The sequence below is a fragment of the Solanum stenotomum genome, chromosome 7, assembly GCF_019186545.1.
Source record: "Solanum stenotomum isolate F172 chromosome 7, ASM1918654v1, whole genome shotgun sequence".
NCBI classification, from domain to species: domain Eukaryota; kingdom Viridiplantae; phylum Streptophyta; class Magnoliopsida; order Solanales; family Solanaceae; genus Solanum; species Solanum stenotomum.
The window spans coordinates 53372448-53386596 of NC_064288.1; positions in this window are offsets into that span (position 1 = coordinate 53372448).

The window sequence follows — 14149 nt, forward strand, 5'->3', positions numbered from 1 at the left end:
AGGGGGTCGAGGGTAAGGGTGAAAAAATGAAATAATATTTTTTAAAAACAAACTTAAATTTTTTTCTTTTTGAAGGGGGTGGGGCCTGATAGGGGGCTGGGGGGCAAGGGTAGGGGGTAAAAAATAAAAAATTGAAATTAGAAATATCTTTTAAAACAACTTTTAATATATTTTTGGGAGGGGTGGTGGTAGGGGGTGGGGGTAGGGGTGAGGGTGGGGTAAAAATATTGAATTTAAAAACAAACTTTAAAATTTTCTTTTTTTTTGGGGAGTGGTGGTGGTTGGGGGGTTGGTTTGAGTGTAGGGACAAAATAAATTGATTTTTTCAACAATTTTTTTTTAATTGGAAGTTGGAAGAGAGTTTTGGAAAATGTTTTTCTTAAGTTTTGAAGGGAAGTCATTTTCCTTAAATTTGAGGAAAATGAGTTGATTTGGAAAACATTTTCTAAAACATTTAACCCAACCAAACATGAGAAAATTGGAAAACATTTTCTGGAAAATGTTTTCCTTCATACCAAACACACCCTAGGAAGAGAACGCGACATTGAGGATCATTGGGTGGTGCAGACAAGAGACACAAAAGATTGTGGTTATAAGGGAGTGGTGGGAGTTGAATTTTGTCGTTTGAAATAGGATTCCAAAGATAACAATCAGTAGAATCAAAGTCTTCTAACACTTATTGTAGTTCTACTTTAAAAGGGTAATAACGAGTTCTTTTCATATTCTATTAATAGTAGCTTCCACATTATTTAGGGTGTGTTTGGTATGAAGGAAAACATTTTTTGAAAAATATTTTTTCAATTTTCTCATGTTTAGTTTTGGAAAATGTTTTTCAAATCAACTAATTTTTCTCAAATTTAAAGAAAATGACTTCCCTTCAAAACTTAAAGGAAACATTTTTCAAAACTTTCTTCCAACTTCAAATTACATTTTCTTTTGTTGAAAAAATCAATTTAGTTTGTTCACACCCTCAAACCAGCCCCCCAAAAAAATTAAAATAATTTAAAGATTGTTTTTAACTTCAATTTTTTTACCATACCCTCACCCCTACCCCCAACCCCCTACCATCACCACCACCCGAAAAAGGATATTAAAAGTTGTTTTTAAAAAATATTTCTAATTTCAATTTTTTATTTATTTACCCCCTACCCTTGTCCCCCCATCAGCCCCCCACCCCCTTCAAAAAAAAAATTTAAGTATGTTTTTAAAAAATATTTTCTACTTCAATTTTTTATTTTTTNATTTTTCCTATTAGGATAAAACAAATATTATTTACACAGTGTTTACTAATATATTCTATTCGACCTAATTATAATATGTTGATGAACACGTCAGCATTAATTATTATCAATGCTAGTTAGCAGTTACTAAATGCTCGAATTAGTCATTTATCCATAATGTATATTTGTATGTGTAATATTTATTTAAATACGATTTTGCATAATTAGATCTTATTTAGCGTTTAATTAGTTTTGGGGACTTAAAATTTTGTCTGTTGAGGATCCAAGCTATCATTGCTGTTTTCAACCGATATTAATTAAAGGAAAATTTTAAAAAAATATATACAATTAGCTAACTAATATAATAAAAATGAATAATTACCTAATTATACAATCTTTTTCACTGTATTTTTTAAAATTTCCTACCATTTGAGAAAAATACAAAGATTTTTATTTTTCCCGCCCTGTCTTCTATTCTTGGAGACATCACGCTTCTTCTCCCCAATTCATGCTCAACTCCCTCACATTCACGCCTAAAATCACGCAATGTATCAACGATGTCCTCAAACTCATTATTCTAATTTTCTTCTTTGATTTGAAGTTCTTAAAAAGGTAGAAGGATTTCTTCATTATTCTTTTTGCTTTCAATAGATTAGATTTTAGATTATATTTTTTTCAGCTTTTTGTTGTTCATCTTAAACTTTCTGATACATATGGATTCCGATCCACCGTTTAGTATTGATCTTACCCAATTAGTTTCACAAACGAAAGATCTTGTCCCTCGTCTTTTTTATTTCGATGATGATGATTTTCATGAAAATAGATCAAAGAAGTGGGAAAAAGTTGATGGTTTTACTATACGGTCGGCTTTCTCTATCCAAGATTCAAATTTCTAATATATCTAGTCGATATTTGTGTGTTTATTTATGTATCATGATTATGTTCCAACTAACAGATACATTACAACTTTGTTTGTATACAATGTTGTCACGCCCCGAGCCCATACCCCGGGAGTGGCCGGCAATCGAGAACCATTGCTGGCCCCAAGCGAATCCTTGGTCTGGCTTACTTACTCAGCGGAAGACTTAAACACAAGAGACATAACTCATGAAATAACTTAATAAATAATATCTTAGCTAAAACTAGCTACTCAAGTCTCAAACGATTACAACTTAAATGAATAAGACTAAAAAACTATATTTATATCTCTATGAAGCCTCTAAAACAAATAGGGATGTCGGGACAGGACCCTAATCATCCTAACAATTGAAAACTAGAAAGCAATGATAAAAGAGTCCTCCGAAATGCAAGGAGGCTCACCAACTAACTCTGAGTGCTGAACCTGATCAACGAGGCGCTGGATGCTGATCCTGGTTACCTCCGTCTGCATCATAAGACGATGCAGGCCAACTGGAATCAGTACATTGAATGTACGCATTGAATGTACGAGTATGCGAGTTGGAATGCTAAACAATACATAGGCTTGAAAAAAATCTGAAAGAAACACTTACTTTGGCTCTTCTCAACTCATGAATAACTTAACTCAATATAAAGCAATAAACATATGTAATATATGAAAAGCTTTATATAACAGTAAAAGCAACTTAGTTCGTTAAAGAAAATGCAATAACAAACTCAATTTTACTTATATAATAAAGTAATATAGTTTCTGTGGGAGTTTCTCTAACCGACAACAACCACTATGAGCTTAAGTGGTGATACAGCGTCTTGCCCACGCTACCAGAATTGTCATATACTTTGCTGTCATATAGAACGCTTAACTTAGTGGATCCACTAGCTTATGCTAAAAGCATCTTAAGGAGTCATCTAAAAAAGTATGATCATTTACTACTCATGATATCTTTGCTCATATGTTTGTAAAAACAAAACTTATTTCTTTGGTTTGATATAATTACTCAAAAACTTAGCTTAAAAGCTCTCTTGGAATCGATGTTCCCTTTCTTGCTCAAATGTGAAAACATTTTAAACTTTTGGGAATACTTAGTTCCCTTATAACTTTTTGAGAAATGAACTCAACTCTTTACTGGTTGCTTATCTTGAAACTTAAGTCTTAGATCAAAGTTAAAACGTTTGTGAAAAACTTTTCAAAAACTTAAATGAACTTCTCTTGACTTGCTTCTTAACTTCTAAACTTGACTCTTAACTTTCCTTAAATTGAATTATGGATTCAAGGATCGTGATTTGTGATAGGAAAGATCTCATGATGTTTAAGAGTATTTTTCGATAGCTAAACATGAGAAAAGGTCACGAAATCACCGCCTTGGAACAAGTCTGCAACGCGGAGTTGCATTAAAATATTTGTAGCAAAATTAAATTTTGAGACAGAGGACTCCGTGTCCTAACTGCGACGCGAAAAAAAATTTTGTTCACTGGGGGAGCAAGTCTGCGACGCAGACTTGCGTGCCAAAATTTGCTTGACTTTTCCTTCTTCATTTTCCAGCCCCAATTTGCCTAAACTCGACTATTTTTCTCAAATTCATTTAGATTCCGATACCCAACATATTTTACAACCTCTCTTGAATCACTTTCACTTTCTCCATAGCTTGATGAACTAAATTTGGTCCTATCAACCTTGCTTCACCAACTTCAAACCATCTAATAGGAGATCTGCAACTTCTCCCATAAAAAGCTTTATAAGGAGTCATTTGGATGCTCTAGTGGCAACTATTATTGTAAGCAAACTCAATAAGAGGTAGGTGATCATCCCAATTCCCTTTGAAATCAATCGCACAGGCCCTCAACATATCTTCTAAAGTCTGTATAGCGTGCTCTGCTTGACCATATGTCTGATGATAAACAATACTTAAGTTCACCTTTGAACCCATGCCCTTTTTAAAACATTTCCAAAATTGTACAATAAATTGTGCACCTCTATCTGAAATTATGGAGACCGGAACCCCATGAAGTCTTACCACCTCTTGAATATAAAGCTTAGCATAATCTTCTGCTGAATGGGTAGTCTTTACCGATAAAAAGTGGGGCTGATTTTGTCATTCTATCGACAATTACCCAAATGAAATCATGTTGCCTCCGAGACCTTGGTAAACCTGTGATGAAATCCATATTAATTATTTCCCACTTCCTTGCCTGTTATTTGTACACTCTTTCATGAAGTGGCCCTCTTGTCCACACTTGAACCAACCTGTCTGACTATCACGACATTTACCTGGGTGGATTCTACCACACCTAGCACATGCAAGAGCCCAGTTACCTCATTATGCCACATTACCCTGAGATTGTGCAGGTCCAGCTCTGAAGTTCTGCGAATTCTGGCCATTATAATCACATTTGTTTCTGGGTGCAGGTGCACTAGCAGATGATGGAACAGGTCCTTTTTGCATCTGCTGAAAGGACGAACGATTCACACTACCTTTCTGCTGTCCGGACTTTTTTCCTGTCTTAGCTCTCTTATTTCTAAATTCCTCTCTATCCCTCAGCTTCTCTTCCTCAACCCTCTACACATAAACCATCAACCGTGAAATATCCATGCCACATATTAGCATTGCAGCCCTACATTTCTTACTCAATAGAGAAGACAGCCGAGCCACAAACAAACTCATCATACTCCTCATATCTGCAACCATCTCAGGAGCATAACGGGACAGCTGGGTGAACTTCAATCCGTACTCATGAACGCTTAAAGAATCCTGCTTAAGTGTGAGGAATTCTCGTACCTTAGCATCTTTCAGTTCTCGGGGAAAGAAACGCCCCAAGAAAGCCTCTTTAAAACATGCCCAACTCGCAGGTGGTGCATCCTCATCTCTATCCTCTTTTCACTGATCAAACCAAGTCCTAGCAACACTCTTTAATTGATATGCAGTTAGTTCAACTCGCTCAGTATCGGCAACATGCATAACCTCAAATACCTTCTTCAACTCATAAATAAAGTTTTTCGAATCCTCAGTACTGCTTGAACCCGTGAAGCTTGGAGGATTCATCCTTAAGAACTCACGAATCCTTAAAGTATCAATATCTTCTTGTGTAGCTCCTCTCTGTTGCCCAACCTGATTAGTCACAGCTTGACTGAGCATCTTTATTGCCTTTCTGAACTCAGTATTTGTAACTTCCTCTTGCGGTTGCACTTCAGGTGCATTCGGTAACTCTTGCTTATCAACATTATGTCTAGCAGGGCGACCTCTGACAGCTCTTCGTGGAGGCATGATTATCTGAAAAACACGCGCAAACACGAATTAGAAGGAAACTTTTTAGAGATACACTCTATCGCATGAAGTGAGTATGAAAAAAGTGAAGGAATTCCTAAATGTTCCAGCCTCCTAATTATAGATGTGGCACGCTTCACACTGATAACTAGGACTCTATAGACACGGCTTCATAGACTCCCTAGGACTCTTGAACTCTAGGCTCTGATACCAAGTTTGTCACTCCCCGAGCCTATACCCTGGGCGTGGCCAGCACTCGAGAACCATTGTTATCCCCAAGCGAACCCTTGGTCTGGCTTACTTACTCAGCGGAAGACTTAAACACAAGAGACATAACTCATGAAATAACTTAATAAATAATATCTTAGCCAAAAATGGCTACTCAAGTCTCAAACGATTACAACTGAAATGAATAAGATTAAAGAACTATATATATCTGTCTATGAAGCCTCTAAAACAAAGAGGGATGTCAGGACAGGACCCCGATCATCCTAATAACTGAAAACTAGAAAGTAATGATAAAAGAGTCCTCCGGAATGCAAGGAGGCTCACGAACTGACTCTGAGTGCTGAACCTGATCAACGAGGCACTGGATGTTGATCCTGGTTACCAGCGTCTGCATTATAAGACGATGCACGCTAATTGGCATCAGTACATTGAATGTACAAGTATGCGAGTTGGAATGCTAAACAATACATAGGCTTGAAAAGAATCTGAAAGAAACACTTACTTTGGCTCTTCTCAACTCATAAATAACTTAACTCAATATAAAGCAATAAACACATGCAATATATGAAAAGCTTTATAAAACAATAAAAGAAACTTAGTTCGTTAAAGAAAATGAAATAACAAACTCAACTTTACTTATATAATAAAGTAATATAGTTTATGTGGGAGTTTGTCTAACCGACAACCACCACATGAGCCTAAGTGGTGATACAACGTCTTGCCCACGTTGCCAGAACTGTCATATACTTTGTCGTCATATAGAACACTTGACTTAGTGGATCCACTAGCTTATGCTAAAAGCATCTTAAGGAGTCATCTAAAAAGTATGATCATTTACTACCCATGATGGCTGCATGGTTTATGGAGGTGTGAGTTATCTAAACTCAAGCTCGTCCCCATATCGGTGCTCAATACTACTCCCAAAGTATCTTAGCTCATATGTTTGTAAAAACAAAACTTCTTTCTTTGGTTTGATATAATTACTCAAAAACTTAGCTTAAAAGCTCTCTTGGCATCGATGTTCCCTTTCTTGCTTAAATGTGAAAACATTTTAAACTTTTGGGAATACTTAGTTCACTTGTAGCTTTTTGAGAAATGAACTCAACTCTTTACTTTTTGCTTAACTTAAAACTTAAGTCTTAGAACAAAGTTAAAACGTTTGTGAAAAACTTCTGAAAAACTTAAATGAACTTCTCTTGACTTGCTTCTTAACTTCTAAACTTGACTCTTAACTTTCCTTAAATTGAATTATGGATTCAAGGATCGTGATTTGTGATAGGAAATATCCCATGATGTTTATGAGTATTTTTGGATAGCTAAACATGAGAAAAGGTCATGAAATCACCATCTTGGAACAAGTCTGCGACACGGAGTTGCATTAAAATATTTGTCGCAAAATTAAATTTTGAGACAGAGGACTCCGCGTCCTAACCGTGACGCGAAGCAAATTTTTGTTTACTGAGGGAGCAAGTTCGCGACGCAAACTTGCATGCCAAAATCTGCTCGACTTTTCCTTTTTCGTTTTCCAACCCCAATTCGCTCGTGCTGGTGGTCCGTGGTTCACTTTTGCAACCCCTCCCAAACTCGACTCACGGATAGACCCACTGTCCGTAGATCAGACCACGGTCCATGGTCTGTGTTCGTGGATCAAGACTCATTTACCCAACCTCTGACACAAACTACGGTCGACCAGCATGGATCGTCATTCGATGCACGGTTTGTAGGTCTGACCGTAAGTGGGGGTCAGTAGCCAGTTAGAGGAAATTGTTTATTGGGTCAACTTCAGATGGTCATAACTCTTAGCACAAAAGGAATTATGTGTCCCAGGACCTATGATATGGTAGATAATTGAATCATCTTTCCAACGCCACCAAGTTTGCTAAAATCCGACCTCCGAGTAAAAGGTTATGCTCGTTTTAGTGAAGCCCTGTCGAGCAGACTTGACCGACGACCCCAATCTACGGATCGTAGATTGACCTACGGCCTGTAGGTCCAATCTGTCGATCACTCCGACAGCAATTAAGTCAAGGGTAATTTGGTCTTTTCCTATTTCGTTGGACCCTCTAAGATACGTCGTTTAGACCCTAAATCATGAGGTTTTAGTCAGTTTAAGCCTAGAAACATAACTAGAACTTACCTAAGTCAAATCATTAATCAAAACTTAGAAAAATTAGAACGCTAAGAGGAGAAAGAAGTCAAAAACACTAGTTCAAGAATGCATCAAGGTTCTATCAGTTCCAACCCCGAAATCTAAAGATTTCTCCGTGGAATTCGTCACCAGGTATGTGGGATTTCACTAGTGGGTTCCTTTTGCCCATTAGGTCCCTAGAATTCAGTCAGTTTCTTGATTCCCTTACTATGAACAGACCTAGGGTTTCTAGAATTTCAACATATTATCATGAATTACTTATGAATATGTCCCAAATCAGATTATCATGTTTGTACTCAATTTATTGCGTGAATTTCAGAACCCTAGCTATGTATATCTTTAGTTCTTGAATTACACATGCTAGGTCAGATATTTCAGTTATTCAGATATACATGGTCCAGTTTTGAACGCCACATTATCAATATATTTCAGCATTAACCATATTTTGAGTTATAAATCTTGAGAACCTTCTTTTAAGATAACACTTGAGTTTTAAACTGAGTTTTTGAGAAAGTTAAGATGAGTTTTTAGAAAGAGCTTCTAAAACATGATTAGTATGACAATCGAGTAGGTCATCATTGTATGAACAGTATGGTATCTAGATAGACCATCAATGTTTATGCAGTATGACTTCCCTAGTCATCAATGATCATAGTATAATATGATTTTAAATTGTTTTCTAAGTAGGAGTTTTCAAGTATGAGTATCTACATGTTAGTATTTTGAGCTATTCAGTATTTCAGTCATAATGTATTCAGTTATACATGCCTCAGTTTATGAATGCATCATTATCAGATTAATTGTTGCATTCTCAGATTGTATGTTCAGTTTTGAGCTATCCATTATATACAGAAACTCAGTCATAATGTGCTAACCACTTAATCTATTGGGAGTAGCATAATACCGAGTTGGACTAGGGTTCAGCATACCTATATAGTCCCAAAACTACGAGCCACGTAGGTGTAAGTCCCCTCTGTGGGCAATATCAGGTAGTGATCACGCCAGTCATGCCTCTATACCTTTGGCCGGATATATTGGGTCCTCTCGATGGGACTTATACATCGGACTCCACATTTAGCTCATGTGGTTTTATTGTTGGTTATTAGTAGATCCCACAGTTCAGTCAGATTTTATTGCATTGACCATCTATCAGTATATCCAGTATTCAGTTTCAGCATGTTATCAATTGGTCACTGCATTCAGTTATCTCAGCATTCAGTATCTATATCCTGTTCAGATTTGCTTTGTTCAGTTATATGTTATTTCAGTTGTATTTTATCATGCATGCTCAGTACCTTTCAAGTACTGAAGCATACGTGCGCTACATCTTCTAGTGATGTAGGTTCAGGTTCTTAGCATCCAGATCACTCTTAGATCGATTCCCGATCTCCAGTTCAGCAGAATCAGTGGTGAGTCCTCATTCTCCGAGGACAATAGTCATGAGTCTCTTTTCAGTATTATTTTTTTAGTCATTTAGTTTCAGTTTTGCTAGACTTAGCTGGGGCCTGTCCCAGCATTTCTAGTCAGTTATAGGCTATTTTCAGACATAGTTAGATCCAGCTTAGTATTGAGTTAATATTTTCTTTGTATTAAACTCATCAGTTTTCATTCATCTCAGTTATAGTATATGGGTATTCCCCATATTTTCATTTTATTTATGATTTAGCTTCCGCATCAGTTTATTATCTTTAGTATGCTCATGATCATGCCAGCATGGTTAGCTTAGGATCACTTGTGGTCCTAGGTCCCGTGTCCGCATCTCGGGGTAGTCTCGGGGCGTGACACATCTGAACTATTCAAACTAAACAATTTCACAGCCAAAACTTGCAAATTCTACACACAAAAAAAGCCAACAAGAAGTGCGAGGTCGGACCGAAATCATTATCACTGTTATACCTAGATTCGGCATCGGCGCTACTACTTTCCTGAAAGCCACTCACCATAGCAGCCAAGTCAGTGAATAATAGCCATCGTTGCCGACACCATCATCTCTGTTCAGGCAATTTCCTCCGCTTCCATCATCAATGACTATGAATTGTGTCTGATTTCAAATATCTTATGTATCTAGTTTGTTTCTTTCATGTATCTAATGTAATATTTTTATGTATTTGATCTTTTATGTTAATGTATCTAAGGTTTCAATGTTTTGTATTTGCTTTCTGTTAATGTATATAAGTCTTTAATGTCTTGAATATGATTTTCTTGTCAATATATCTGGTATTCATATGAATCTGGCTATTCTGAAAAAAACCTCGCCATCACAGTTTTGAAATGAAATGAAAATGGCTATTGTAAAAAAAAAAAACAGAGATCAAGTTTCGAAGAAATAAAATTGAATTAATGAAAATAAGATTTTATACATTTTTTATGTTTCTCGAAAAAGAATGAACGAAATTCTATATTTTTGGAATTTTTTTTTGAAGTTGTTATGTTGCAGATCCTCAAAAGCGAATATCATTTAATTCAAAAGCTTTAAAACATCTATCTCACTTCAATTGTATCCCATAATTTACTCCGCTAATTAAGGCATTAAGTTACAATCTTTAGTTGAAAAGTATTTAAATCGCGTATCTCGGTCCTATACGCTCGACTGATACGTGTATATGAGTCTTTAAATCACGCATCTCAGTCTTATACACCTGACTGATATACGTATCTGATGTATTTCGACACATGTATACAACAACCAAAAATAATACATTCAGTATACAATAATATATAAAATTTTCAGATTTTATTTTGTACAAAAATATTAAAAACTAGATATATACTATTATACACTTATAAGAGATATTCATACATCCATATACAACAATATACTATAGTATACAATATTATACCTTTCACCATAAACTTTCAAGGGATTTTATTTCTCCGACTTACTTTCTTGTTCCATATAAATAAAGTAATTTTTTTGTTAAGGAATTTATTAATTTAACTTTTACCCGAAATGTTTAATATCATAAGAGTGAAGGACATTTTGAGAAATTTTTCAAACGTTTAATTCAAAAATATTCTTACTGTCTTAATTCGGGTCAAATTATGATTTAAAAAAGTGGATTAAAATAGAGAGAGTAATAAATAATTTAAAGGTCTTCTTTAGAAAAAAAAATTATATAAAAGAAAACACCAAATCGATGCAAACTTCAGTGAATGAAATTATTGATCAAGGTCATATATCTATTATGCAATGCAACAAAATTCAATTCCAAAAATTTCATCATGCAATGTAGTTGAGCTAGTAATTGCAATTTAAGCTTACAAGAATTAACTTAAAAGTATAATTATGAGGCTAGTAGGACTAGACCATACGAGCTAAAGGAATTTTCATAACACCTTAACCATTAGACTAACTTTTAATTTGTGTGAAGTGGTGTCAATACTTATATATATATAATAATAATAAAATAAAAAATTGACCTTTATATATAACATAATTTTCTGACGAAGGGTGACGCTTGACACCCTTTGGGTAAGGGTGGATCCGCCCCTGCAAGTTCCATATGCACACGAATCTCTATATATGTTATCCATTTAAATAAAGTCAAAATATAGAAAGTATTATGTGAGATACACCGTTACATGTTTGTACCAAATAAAATTAAAGGAAGATAAAAATCTGAATTATGTTTCTGATTAAATTTTGATTATTCATCTTAGTAGATACAAATGTTATTGGGAAAAGGTACAAGTTCTCCTAGACTATGACCAAAATTTCAGAGACACACCTTAATTAAACTAAGGTCCTATTACCCTCTTGAACTCATTTTTTTTGTAATTTTGTACACCTTTTTGGCTTACGTGGTATTCAAGTGTCTCCCACGCGCCTCAATTGTGTGGAGTCACAGAGTGTGCCACGTAGGCCAAAACGTGCAGAAAATTATATATAAAATGAGTTCAGGGGTAATAGGACCTTAGTTTAGTTAAGATGTCTTTGGGATTTCGATCATAGTCTAGGGGGTACTTATGCCTTCTCCCAATGTTATTTAATAAAATAAAATAAAATTGTGCTACACCACTCTACATCCACATGCAACACACATTTTGTGAAATTATTTTTATCAAACATGTAAAAAAAAAAAAAGAATACTTGAGTTAATTTGAAGAGTCTGAGCAACCTAGATAATAAAAGTATTCTCAATTTACCCCTTGTTAGGTCAGCAATTCCAAGAGCTTTGACAAGATGAACATGATTTTAGTTATTTTGAGATAAAAATATAGAGGTAAAAGTGCAAAAATAAAAAAATTAGGAATTTCTGAAATTAATTTTTTAATGAAGTTAAACCTTATTAACATTAATTAATGAGTAAATTGATATTTCCTGACAAAAGAAAAAAGTGATTCCATTTCTTCTTGGCATGGGAATCATTCCTAATGACATTTCCTGAACAAAAATTATTATATTTTCCTCAAGAAATCTTAGTACCTCAATTCATTGTCTATGAACTTTCACTCTATTGGTGAGTGTTCGATTCTCTATCTTGTAATCCTTCTCTCATTTCTCTTTCCTTACCCTCTCCCCTCCCCCAATTTCTTTTTATTATTTTCATTAAAAAAAAGTTGAAAAAATAACTTGTCCACTTTTTAGATGATACAAACAAAAACAAAAGTACTTTTCCAATGAGTAATTTTGAAAGTTTTGATTAAACGTGCATGTTACAATATTAGTAATATTTTTTCCATAACAAAATTGCAAAGGAGAATAGAGAAAGGATATATAGGAGTTTGCTCCCACTAATGCTCAATGCACCCAAGATACAATATTTAGTGCTTATTTGATTCCAGAAAAGCTAGACACAAAAGGTCACATGCATGTCTTTTACCTACACACAATCTAATAGTTGAAATACTCTTTAACAATATCTTAACACCACTCCCCGCATACATGTCATATGCTCCAAATGTTTTTGCAAAAATAAAAACAAATATGTTGTATGTTTTTTTTTTTTAAATTTCAATAAAGACAAATACAAGTGAAAAATTGTACAAGTAGAGACAAACCGGATCAAGTCGCCATGAGCGTTAACCAATATGAGTGTGGATTTGTCATAGAAATATGTGGGCAAGGAAGGGATACCGATATACTCTGCGTTTCCAAATTGAAATTATAGAGATAACGGCCCTTAGTGAAGTAGATAGATTCTTTTTTAAGATTTGTACCTCTAGTACAACAAGTTGTTACTCTAGAATAAGGACCTTTTCCTCCAGAATAAGGACCTAAGAAAATTGCAGTTTCACCAATGCTTTTCACCTCTTCCCACACTTGATTTACAAAATCAAACCGGAATACTATAATTTTGTAAACATCCTGAAGCTTTCTTCCGTAGAACAAGATGTAAACGTATAACAGCTCGTCTTCAGATTGAATGAGGTAATTCTCAAAGCGTGGCATGTCTAAGTGTTCTGTGAAGTAAGTATATGGAGGTTGGTTAGTCATTGGTGTAGCTGATATTGTTCCTGATGAATCATCTACATCCAAATGGAGTAGAATACTTGTCTGCATTGTTAATACATAAAAATCTCCTTTGAATACTGTCCATCCCAAAAATACGTTATCTCCAATAATTGATTTCAGATCTTGCTTATGAAATTCTTCATCATAACCTGGCTTGCACAAGTAAAGTGCAGGCAGAGGCGCAGTCTCATCATCATCATCGAGATTGTCATCGTTTGCAACATCATCGAGATTCTCATTGTCTATGTCATCATCATTAGAATCTGTGTCGTCATCATCATAGGGATTCTCATCATCAGTGGAATCCGTGTCATCGTCATCATCATCTTCGGGATTCTCATTGTCCGTGTCATCATCATTGGTATCTGTGTAATCATCATCGGGATTCTCATTGCCATTGGTATCTATGTCATCATCGGGAGGAGTAGTCTCATTGTGTACGTCATCATTAGAATTCTCATCCTCGTCATCATCAGGAGGAGTTGTCTCATTAATTAGGAAGAGAACGCGACATTGAGGATCATTGGGTGGTGCAGACAAGAGACACAAAAGATTGTGGTTATAAGGAAGTGGTGGGAGCTGAATTTTGTCGTTTGAAATAGTATTCCAAAGATAACAATCAGTAGAATCAAAGTCTTCTAACACAAGCCACTCTTGAGCAGAAGCACGTATTGTTGTGTTTCCAAACTCGTGTATACTTCTTTCATAACATCGATCTTCTGATATGCTGAAAAAAGTTTGTGTTTTACCTGACGGACATATAACAAGCCAAGGGTGTGGTTGTAAAGGAAGAGGTGATTTTTGGTTCTTGTTCTCTTCCGATCTCATCATCATGAGTTCTACAGAATTCAACAACTTAGCCTAGATACAAATTACAAACTAAAGTTTAGCTAGTATGTCTAACGTGTAGTTAAAA